The sequence below is a fragment of the Ranitomeya imitator genome, chromosome 4 (genome assembly GCF_032444005.1).
Source record: "Ranitomeya imitator isolate aRanImi1 chromosome 4, aRanImi1.pri, whole genome shotgun sequence".
Taxonomy (NCBI): Eukaryota; Metazoa; Chordata; class Amphibia; order Anura; family Dendrobatidae; genus Ranitomeya; species Ranitomeya imitator.
Window position 1 is genome coordinate 428996217 of NC_091285.1, and position 11645 is coordinate 429007861.

Sequence of the window (11645 nt, forward strand, 5' to 3'; positions counted from 1 at the left end):
ACTTAAAACCTTATCACTTAAAACGGCACTTCTCACAGCTTTAACATCTGCTCGTAGAATAAGTGATCTCCAGGTTCTATCTGCAAATCCTCCCTTCACGCAAATCATGGATGATAGGCAGGGTCTGTTCTTAGTATTACCCTATCTGCCCAAGGTTGTATCCAATTTCCACAGGTCCCAGGAGATGATCCTTCCTCTCTTCTGCCCAAATCCTAAAAATAAGAGGAAAAATTCCACACATTAGATGTAAGAAGGTGTCTATTGTACAATACTTAGAATCCACTCAACAGCATAGGAAGGAAGGGTCTCTTTATTTGTTTTCAGGGACCCAGAAAAGGACTTGGAGCCTCCAAAAGCACTATAGCTCGCTGGGTAACAGATGTGATAGCCTTGGCGTACTCGTCCACTGCAAACACCGTTCCTGAGGGGCTTAAAGCGCACTCTACAAGAGCTATGTCGACTTCCTGGGCCGAAAGGTCTGAGGTATCAATAGACAAAATCTGTGAGGCGGCCACCTGGTCATCACCTTCAACCTTTTTCAGACACTACCGCTTAGACCTAGCCTCTTCATCTGACTTAACCTTCGGAAGAAGGGTCTTGCAGGCTGTGGTCCCTACCTAAAGCAATAATCTCTGCAATTCTCTCTGGTGGTGCTGATTGCTTCCAATCTACAGGTGAGGACTTTCATCCAGGAAGTCTCTCATTTGATACCCCCTATAAAATGCAGCTGGAAACTTGGGACCTTAACTTGGCCCTGGGTGTTCTACAGGACACTCCTTTTGAACCATTGCAGGAAGTCTCATTGACCTATCTTTCCTGGAAGGCCTCCTTTCTTGTTGCGGTGACGTCAATCATCCTTCCTGCCCAAGGTGGCCTCTTCCTTCCACCTTAACGAGGATATTGTCCTGCCCTTGCTCTGCCTGGTGACAGTACACAGAGTGGAAAGAGCTCTTCACACTCTGGATCTGGTGAGAGCACTCAGAAGATATGCCTTTCGGGCGGTGTCCTTCCGAAAGTCGGATGCCTTGTTCGTTCTTCCGGAAGGACACAGGAAGGGACTAGCCGCTTCAAAGTCCACAATAGCCAGATGGATTTGCTCGGTGATTCAGGAGTCCTACCGTGTCAGAGGCAAGTCTATTCCAGCAGGGATTGGTGCACACTGCACCCTGATGGTGGGCGCGTCTTGGGCAATTCGGCACCAGGCGTCGGCGGAACAAGTTTGCAAGGCTAAGACTTGGTCCAGTCTGCATACATGCTCAAAGCACTACATTGTTCACACCCAGGCTTCCGCAGACTAATCTTGCAGGCTGTGGTAGAACATCTCTAGACAGTTTTTGCGTGGTGTTTGATCTGCTATGTCTGTTTCCCACCCAGGGACTGCTTTGGGACATCCCATGGTTCTGTATCCCGCAATGAGGCGAAGGAGAAGCAGGGATTTTGTGTACTCCACTGTAAAATCCTTTTCTCCGAGCCACTCATTGGAGCACACAGCACCCACCCGTTAGCCTGACTGTTGGTCTTGTTTAATTTGACGTGTTGTACCCTTCTGGGATGTTTATGTTCTCCTACCGCTTTGCCACTGAACTGGTTTGGCTAGAGCCAGTGTGTGGGTGTATACTGCATTGGAGAAGCTATTTTTGTATTCACTTAGTGTCAGCCTAATAGTGACAGCAGCATACACCCATGGTTCTGTGTCCCCAACGAGTGGCACTGAGAAAAGGATTTTACGGTGAGTAAACAATCCCTGTTTTGTTTTTTAGCATTTAATACTGCACCAAAACTAAAATGAAACCTTTTTTTAAAGGGTTTTTTGCCTTCATGATAAAACTATTCTGTGTAAGAGTTGGGGGGAGTTTTCAAATGCAATTCATTTTCCAAAATGCATCATTTTTTGTTTCACAGACTTTTATATAGCCTGATTACTTGTCATCTTAGAACTAATCCAGTAGTGGGCTTCTTCTCTGGATGAGCATGTAGTAAGTGGGAGACCAGGGATCACACAACACTCTGCAGATGATAAATGAGAAAGTTAATCGCTACACTCATCAGGAGGGCGTTAAACTAGAAGAAGAGGGGACGGGAAGAAAAACATTAGACTTGAACAAAGAAGACCCAGGAAAACATACTCAGAAGGGAGGTAAGAACATTTCTAAAACAATCCACAGCGAGGAGATTGGAACAAAAAAAAATCCTCTAAACTGCATGCTCGCAAACGCCAGAAGCCTGACAAACAAGATGGAAGAACTAGAAGCAGAAATATCTACAGGTAACTTTGACATAGTGGGAATAACCGAGACATGGTTAGATGAAAGCTATGACTGGGCAGTTAACTTACAGGGTTACAGTCTGTTTAGAAAGGATCGTAAAAATCGGAGAGGAGGAGGGGTTTGTCTCTATGTAAAGTCTTGTCTAAAGTCCACTTTAAGGGAGGATATTAGCGAAGGAAATGATGTCGAGTCCACATGGGTCAAAATTCATGGAGGGAAAAATGGTAACAAAATTCTCATTGGGGTCTGTTACAAACCCCCAAATATAACAGAAACCATGGAAAGTCTACTTCTAAAGCAGATAGATGAAGCTGCAACCCATAATGAGGTCCTGGTTATGGGGGACTTTAACTACCCGGATATTAACTGGGAAACAGAAACCTGTGAAACCCATAAAGGCAACAGGTTTCTGCTAATAACCAAGAAAAATTATCTTTCACAATTGGTGCAGAATCCAACCAGAGGAGCAGCACTTTTAGACCTAATACTATCTAATAGACCTGATAGAATAACAAATCTGCAGGTGGCTGGGCATCTAGGAAATAGCGACCACAATATTGTGCAGTTTCACCTGTCTTTCACTAGGGGGACTTGTCAGGGAGTCACAAAAACACTGAACTTTAGGAAGGCAAAGTTTGACCAGCTTAGAGATGCCCTTAATCTGGTAGACTGGGACAATATCCTCAGAAATAAGAATACAGATAATAAATGGAAAATGTTTAAGAACATCCTAAATAGGCAGTGTAAGCAGTTTATACCTTGTGGGAATAAAAGGACTAGAAATAGGGAAAACCCAATGTGGCTAAACAAAGAAGTAAGACAGGCAATTAACAGTAAAAAGAAAGCATTTGCACTACTAAAGCAGGATGGCACCATTGAAGCTCTAAAAAACTATAGGGAGAAAAATACTTTATCTAAAAAACTAATTAAAGCTGCCAAAAAGGAAACAGAGAAGCACATTGCTAAGGAGAGTAAAACTAATCCCAAACTGTTCTTCAACTATATCAATAGTAAAAGAATGAAAACTGAAAATGTAGGCCCCTTAAAAAATAGTGAGGAAAGAATGGTTGTAGATGACGAGGAAAAAGCTAACATATTAAACACCTTCTTCTCCACGGTATTCACGGTGGAAAATGAAATGCTAGGTGAAATCCCAAGAAACAATGAAAACCCTATATTAAGGGTCACCAATCTAACCCAAGAAGAGGTGCGAAACCGGCTAAATAATATTAAAATAGATAAATCTCCAGGTCCGGATGGCATACACCCACGAGTACTAAGAGAACTAAGTAATGTAATAGATAAACCATTATTTCTTATTTTTAGGGACTATAGCGACAGGGTCTGTTCCGCAGGACTGGCGCATAGCAAATGTGGTGCCAATATTCAAAAAGGGCTCTAAAAGTGAACCTGGAAATTATAGGCCAGTAAGTCTAACCTCTATTGTTGGTAAAATATTTGAAGGGTTTCTGAGGGATGTTATTCTGGATTATCTCAATGAGAATAACTGTTTAACTCCATATCAGCATGGGTTTATGAGAAATCGCTCCTGTCAAACCAATCTAATCAGTTTTTATGAAGAGGTAAGCTATAGGCTGGACCACGGTGAGTCATTGGACGTGGTATATCTCGATTTTTCCAAAGCGTTTGATACCGTGCCGCACAAGAGGTTGGTACACAAAATGAGAATGCTTGGTCTGGGGGAAAATGTGTGTAAATGGGTTAGTAACTGGCTTAGTGATAGAAAGCAGAGGGTGGTTATAAATGGTATAGTCTCTAACTGGGTCGCTGTGACCAGTGGGGTACCGCAGGGGTCAGTATTGGGACCTGTTCTCTTCAACATATTCATTAATCATCTGGTAGAAGGTTTACACAGTAAAATATCGATATTTGCAGATGATACAAAACTATGTAAAGCAGTTAATACAAGAGAAGATAGTATTCTGCTACAGATGGATCTGGATAAGTTGGAAACTTGGGCTGAAAGGTGGCAGATGAGGTTTAACAATGATAAATGTAAGGTTATACACATGGGAAGAAGGAATCAATATCGCCATTACACACTGAATGGGAAACCACTGGGTAAATCTGACAGGGAGAAGGACTTGGGGATCCTAGTTAATGATAAACTTACCTGGAGCAGCCAGTGCCAGGCAGCAGCTGCCAAGGCAAACAGGATCATGGGGTGCATTAAAAGAGGTCTGGATACACATGATGAGAGCATTATACTGCCTCTGTACAAATCCCTAGTTAGACCGCACATGGAGTACTGTGTCCAGTTTTGGGCACCGGTGCTCAGGAAGGATATAATGGAACTAGAGAGAGTACAAAGAAGGGCAACAAAATTAATAAAGGGGATGGGAGAACTACAATACCCAGATAGATTAGCGAAATTAGGATTATTTAGTCTAGAAAAAAGACGACTGAGGGGCGATCTAATAACCATGTATAAGTATATAAGGGGACAATACAAATATCTCGCTGAGGATCTGTTTATACCAAGGAAGGTGACGGGCACAAGGGGGCATTCTTTGCGTCTGGAGGAGAGAAGGTTTTTCCACCAACATAGAAGAGGATTCTTTACTGTTAGGGCAGTGAGAATCTGGAATTGCTTGCCTGAGGAGGTGGTGATGGCGAACTCAGTCGAGGGGTTCAAGAGAGGCCTGGATGTCATCCTGGAGCAGAACAATATTGTATCATACAATTATTAGGTTCTGTAGAAGGACGTAGATCTGGGGATTTATTATGATGGAATATAGGCTGAACTGGATGGACAAATGTCTTTTTTCGGCCTTACTAACTATGTTACTATGTTAATGTGAGGGTGAATGTGTTCTTTGCAGCTGATTGTCTGCACTATGGCTGAGAACACAGGGAACATTTCTTCTGAGACAGTGACTGCTGGCTTGTATGACCCAGACAAACTGTTTTATAAAACAACCCTGTCTGTGGCATAGGCAGTACACATGACGGAAATGCTCACTGTGGTCCCTGCAATAGTGTAGGGAGACAGCTGCACATAACATAACATTGTCTCCCTCACATGAATACTTGGATTTTCGCTGTTGTGAAGAGCAGAACAAAAATGATTACCTCAATGAACAAAAAAAAAAAAAAAAAGAATTTGTGATAAATATTGACCTGTCCATTCAAGGACATTTTAGCTATAGTATGAAATCCTGTTTTTCTTGTCTGTGGAATTGCCTTTGTACTGTTTGTTGTGAAACTGCCGCCCACGAAACTGTTTTCTTTTCTTTTCTTTCTTTCCTGTTTTGTCTCTTTGTTTAAACATGCAAAACTTGTATAACCACTAAACCTACTGAAACAACTATATAAAGAAGGGATAGCACCTTGAAGGCAGGCGTGCTTCAGAGACTTCCCAGTGATACACTATACAAGACGTGTCTTGTGTATTATTTCTGGTGATTCCCCACTTCCAAAGGCTGCTGCGACTGAGTGTGATCCCGACATTTCCTGGCGCCTGAACAGGGACCCGAGGTCTGTGTATTCCTTCAAGAACACCGGCAGAATACGAACGAAAAGAGAATCTGGGATAATGGACGGCAGATGAACAAAAACCTGGCCAGGTAAGAGACACTGTTAGATCTCTTATATCTGCCCTGCACTGTCCGTAAGATTTTCTGTGTCGTGTTCTTTAGCGGGTAGTTCTAGTAGAGGAGGATACCTATAGCTCGGGTTCTTGAACTATTTAGGAATTGATCACCTCACGGAGTACGGCATTGAATGAGAGTGAATGTGAATAGAAGGTGTGTGGAAGTTGGGAATAGCCCTATAAGCCGCCCAGGGGGTTGAAACAGAAGAAGTGACTGTCCCACTGGGCAGGTTGCGTCCTTTCAGGGAGACCTCCGCGCCTATGTTCAATCTCTGATCCTGTCTGACAAAAACCTGGTGACGGATAAGTGTATGATAGTATGAGCCCAGGACAGATAAATTAGCCTGGGACAAGAATACGTTGTATGTGATAGTATAAGCCCAGGACAGATAAATTAGCCTGGGACAAGATACGTTGTATGTTCTTTTTCTTTTTCTGTCTGGTTGCATTTGTGTTGTTTGCTATAGGTGTAGGAATCAGGATTTTCTTACATCAACACCGTTTAAACATCCTAGCTCCTTAGGAAGAAGGTAACGAGGTATTCTCATACCCAAACGCCACCTAGGGCAAGAAAAAGACATCCTAGCTCCTTAGGAAGAAGGTAACGAGGTATTCTCATACCCAAACGCCACCTAGGGCAAGAAAGCTCAGGATAAGAAAATGGGGAATAAGCAAACAAAGTCGGAACCAGAAGAATTAGATATCTATACTATCATAAAGGAGAGAAGTGGTGAAGATGCCACTAAGGGGCTGAAAAAGATTTTTAGTAAGTTTGGAGTTACTAGGGCAGAAGCTTTTAGTAGAAAACTATGGGAAGGAATTCAGGAAAGGAAAAAAGGCATAATCAGAGACAAGAAATGGATAGATCAGATCCAAGCATTGATTGATGTCTCTAGGGTAGCAGAAAATGAGATGGACATATAATCAACAGAGTAAAAAGTGGTGTATTAGACCCACAGGCTGTGGAGAAAAACAAAATGTGGAATCTAAAAATACCCCACCCCCATATCTTAACCCACATGCCCCATCTTTTCTCCAAACACCACCTCAAAGTTTAGCCGGACCAGGAGGATGGGTATGTCCGCACTGTGGACAACAAAATCCAGACTGGAGAAATGATTGCCTAGCCTGTGGTACACCTAGACATGGCGCTGTACTTGCCCCTGTTAGGGTAGTACCAAGACCCTTTAGGGAACCTGGTGCTGACGGAGTAATGGGAACTAGATATCACCAAACTCGACAATATTTCCCTTGGTCCCCCGCTGAAGGCATGTCTCTCTTGCATAACGCACCAGATCCCACCCAGTGTCCAGTTAGATTTGCACAATATATACAGCAAATTATGCAGACTCACGCTGGAGTTTGGGCAGATGGAGAAGAATTATGTAGAATGAAAATGACTCCTGGACTCTTCCAGGAGCTATTAGCGAATCTACAGGTACATAGGCCCCAAGCAGGAGATGGTGCCTTACAAACGATAGAATCAGGTACACAATTTGTAGATCACTTAATGGTTTTCATGAGGGAGAGACAGAGGCAGAGAGGAACAACGGGAGTGGTGGCTCAGAAATCTGGACAATCAGTAGACGAATATTATCTAAGTGTAGAAAATAATTTCAGAGATGAAGGCATGGATCTAACCGCTCCAGGAATGATGAGGTTAGTTACAAAAACCTTTATAGATGGATTGTCTCCAAGTGAAGGAAAAGCTTAAGGCCGCAACCCCTGATTGGAGAACCTTGGAAGACCCACACCTGGCTAGACAGAAAGCTGTAGGGATAGAAATGGACTTAAGAGAAAATTCTAAGCCAGTAAGAATTGCACAGGCTAATACTGGCTCTGCTAATCAAAAGTTTACTTGTCATTACTGTAAGAAGCCAGGACATTTCCAAAGGGAATGTAGGAAGAGAAAAGCAGATATAGATTCAGGAACCTTTGTACCCAAAAATAGGATAAATAACCCAGTGCCTGATCAAACAGACAGCTCAGAATGACTGAAAGTTATGCAGGTCTCTCTTCCTTCTAGAAGACCAATAATACAAGTTTAAGTTGAGGGTAAAAATGTACCTTTTCTGATAGATACGGGAGCAACATCCTCCATTTTAAATCAGGACTTTTTACCATATCCTGACAATATATCCTCAAAGGTTACATATGCAGAAGGGTATGATGGTAAAATTCAGGCGTTGCCCTTTACAAAACCTTTAAATGTGAGCTTTGGCCCTAAAACTTTTGTATCCAAATTTTTATTTGCTAAAGGTGCACCTACCTGCTTGTTGGGTACTGATGTCTTAAGTAAAATGCATGCAAACATCCATTTTAGAGAAGATGGCACAGTTATGCTGACCATCCCTGAAGATGCAGAAACTCTGGAACCATATGTTAGAATACAGGCAATGGAGGATTTTCCCAAAATTTACACTCAACAAGCAAAAATTGACTTGTCTCGGGTTCCTGACAGCCTATGGGCAAAAGGAGACACTGATGTAGGATTTTTATCAGTAGCTCCTATACTGTTAGAAACTGCCCCGGGAACCATATTACCTCAGCTTAGGCAATACCCCATCAGCGCCCAGCAAGAACAGGCGATTTCTCAACAAATTCAGGATTATGTGTTACAAGGTGTTTTGGTAGAAATCAGGTCACCCGCCAATACACCCTTATATCCTGTTAAAAAGAAAGTGTCCTCCAAAGAAACTATGGTGAAATATCGCATGGTGCACGACTTACGGGAAATCAATAAGGTTTTGGCACCGGTCACCCCTGTGGTACCGAATCCTCATACCTTACTGTCTCAAATTCCCAGCACTGCTGCATATTTTACGGTAATTGACTTATCAAACGCATTTTTTTCTGTGCCACTACATCATAAGAACTGTTGGCATTTGTTTGCCTTTACATTCAAGGGTAAACAATTAGCATGGACAAGATTGCCACAAGGTATGGTACACTCACCAACTTTGTACTCTGAAGCAATGCAGACCGTGCTAAAAAATGTCATCCCAGAACCAGGAGTAGTCATTCTACAGTATGTAGATGACTTACTTATTTGTTGCCCTGATGAGCAGACGGCAGTTACCTCAACTGTTAATTTCTTAATTTTCCTAGCACAAGAAGGCTGTAAAGTAAATAGACAGAAACTCCAGGCTTGTCAACAAACAGTCATGTTTTTAGGTCACTGCATATCACAGGGCATCAGACACCTCACACCTCAACGTACGGAAGCCATACGTAACATGCTTGAACCCAGGAATCACAAACAGCTGCGTGCTTTCCTAGGTATTGTTTCACACTGTAGACAGTGGATCATACATGCAAGTCAACTCATGCAGCCTTTATATGACTGTATTGCCAACACACCATATTCACTCAGTGAAGAGGCTAAACAGTCATTTTCCTCTTTGAAAACAGCACTGGTATCAGCTCCGGCTTTGGGACTCCCAGACTACACTAAACCTTTTCAATTGATGGCAGCTGAGATATCCTCACATGCTACAGGGGTGCTCACACAAAAACATGGAAACAAACAGAGACCTGTGGCATACATATCAGCTCATCTGGACCCTGTAGCTAGAGCCGCACCTTCTTGTGTAAGAGTAGTAGCCGCAATTTCACTGTTATTAGATAAAGCTTCTGAGATTGTTCTTGATCACCCACTTCTAGTTCAGACCACTCATGATGTACATGGCATTCTTAACCAGGTCCAACCTAAACATATTTCAATGGCCAGACACCTCCGTCTCCAATGTTCCCTACTACTGCCGCCCAACATTTCCTTTGCCAGGATTCAGACTCTTAATCTCACGTCTTTGCTCCCTTTAGAGTCTGAGGGGGGTACCATACCTGAGGAAACTGCAACTGCACTCTCCAACTCCTTTGACCCATCAAAGTCAATGCATGATTGTGTACAATTAATGGAACAAGAGACTCAGGGCTTATGTAATGTACGTGACAAGCCACTCTGTAATGCTACATTTGAACTTTTCATAGATGGCAGTAGATATGCAGATATGAATGGACAATTTCATACAGGTTATGCGGTAGTAACTCAGCATGAAGTGCTGAAAGCAGAACCTCTCCCTGCTAATCAGTCTGCACAAGAAGCAGAACTTACGGCATTAGTTGAAGCTCTAAAAATAGCCAAAGATCAGACAGCAAACATATACACTGATTCTAGATATGCACATGGCATTATTTTCGATTTTGGCGTAATATGGAGAGCCAGAGGTTATATGACTGCTTCAGGCCAACCTGTTAAACATGCCTCCCTCATTAGACAGATTCTGGAGGCAGCACAAGAAACTAAAGAAATAGCGGTGATAAAGGTAGCTGCACATGTGAGACTCGACACCGAGGAAGCCAGGAGTAACGATAAAGCCGATAAGGCAGCAAAACAGGCAGCACGTAAACCCTTACATCATGCCCACACACTAGATAGCTCTGAAGATGATGAGGAAAGATTGAAGGAAGCTCAGAAACAGGTAGACGACGAAGAACGAGGGCAGTGGCAGAAAAAAGGGGCAGAAGATCAGCAAGGATTATGGAAAAAAGGAACTTTGTTGTGTTTACCCAGAGCCTGGTACCCCGCAGTGGCAAGTGACCTCCACCTACCCACGCATGTGTCGGCAAATGGTATGACGCTCAAGGTAAAAGAAAGGTGGTTGGCTCCAGGTTTTGGTAATTTTGCTCGGAACATGTGTGCTGCATGCGCTATATGCCTGGCACACAATCCAGGTCAGGCCATAAAACCCCAACTAAGCATCATGTAAGACCACTGTATCCCTTTCAAAGACTCCAGATCGACTACATCCAACTTCCTAGGTACAATGGATACGAATATGTGCTTGTGTGTGTGGACATGTTCTCAGGGTGGCCAGAGGCTTATCCAGTTCGTAAAGCCTCAGCAAAAACTACTGCCATTAAAATAGCACATGAACTGATACCCCGTTACGGCATGCCTGAGGTGATCGAGTCAGATAGAGGTACCCATTTTACTGGGGAAATATTCCAGAATGTTATGAAAATGTTGGGAGTAGAAAACCAGTTTCACACTCCATATCATCCACAGAGTTCAGGTAAAGTGGAAAGATTAAATGGGACAATAAAATTAAAAATCCAGAAGGCCATGGCAGAAACAGGAAAGCCTTGGACCGAGTGTCTACCACTTGCCCTGTATTCCATCCGAAACACCCCAAGGGGGAAGGCTAAGCTGTCACCACATGAGATTCTTTTTGGTAGAGCAGCAAATTTGGGTTGTTATTTTCCACAACAACTGATGTTGAATACTGAGACTTTAACTGCTTATGTACAAGAATTACAAAAACGTTTAACTAAAGTGCATTTGCAAGTTTTTGCTTCCCTTCCAGATCCAGAAAATCTCGAAGGAGGCCACAAGTTGGAACCTGGTGATCAAGTCTACGTGAAAAGACACACCAGAAAGACTCTGGAACCGAGATTTGACGGACCTTTCCAAGTCCTGTTAACAACTCCAACAGCAGTCAAGCTTGAAGGAAAGGCATCATGGATACATGCAAGCCATTGCAAAAAAGCAGTATAAGACTCATGATATTGATGTTAATAATGTTAACCTCAACGGAGGCATGGGAAAGACTGAATTCTCTAGCCCCTTTGAACAATAGATTCGTACAACATCATAGAAAATTAGTGCATGACTTGTTAAATAATATGCAACCCCTGGCAGATTGTTGGATCTGTACCCATTCACCAGTATCAGCCACAAGTATACATTTTCTAGCAGTTCCCGT